At 44.0% G+C, this 539-nt stretch overlaps 1 long non-coding RNA gene across 1 annotated transcript in view; it reads right to left on the reverse strand.

The window, feature by feature from the left end:
* LOC147819408 (uncharacterized) overlaps window positions 1-533 on the reverse strand; it is a 965-nt gene extending 432 nt beyond the window's left edge. Inside the window, exon 1 of the long non-coding RNA XR_015436936.1 lies at window positions 238-533. This is a non-coding gene — a long non-coding RNA (uncharacterized LOC147819408). The remainder of the gene's footprint in view (window positions 1-237) is intronic.
* Between the last annotated feature and the right edge of the window lie 6 nt (window positions 534-539).

Here is a 539-nt window from a genome sequence, read left to right on the forward strand (position 1 = left end):
CCTCACTCGTGAACAAGATCCCGAGATACTTAAACTCCTCCACCTGAGGCAAAGCCTCCCCCCCGACCTGAAGCGGGCAATCCACCCGTTTCCGGCTGAGAACCATGGCCTCAGATTTGGAGGTGCTGATCTTCATCCCAGCCGTTTCACACTCGGCCGCGAACCGCCCTATGGTTTATTATTAATGTAATGTAATCAAAACAAATTAGTGATTAGTTTGTCCAGTGAGAATGCTACCTGTGGTATCTCCTAGCAGCAGATGTTCTCAGCTTCTGTGGGCATGGTTGCACAGTTTCCACAGGAGCACCTGTCCAAAATATAGAGAAAAATGGAAACATTCACCAGAATATAAAGCTTGTGAAATTCAAACACTGACAGACAGTGGAGCGAAGGTGGGTAAGAAGTAAGCTTGGCTACATATCAAGCACATATAACATAGGTAATTTATAACATGTCACTTATTGCATATAATGTGGAGCTTGACAACAGTGTAGTGTAGAAAACTGCACAGTTTAGTCTTTGACTAAAGATTACTGTTG

Source organism: Seriola lalandi, unplaced genomic scaffold (genome assembly GCF_002814215.2).
Source record: "Seriola lalandi dorsalis isolate HSWRI2012SDOR001 ecotype SW California unplaced genomic scaffold, Sedor1 jcf7180002053666, whole genome shotgun sequence".
NCBI lineage: Eukaryota > Metazoa > Chordata > Actinopteri > Carangiformes > Carangidae > Seriola > Seriola lalandi.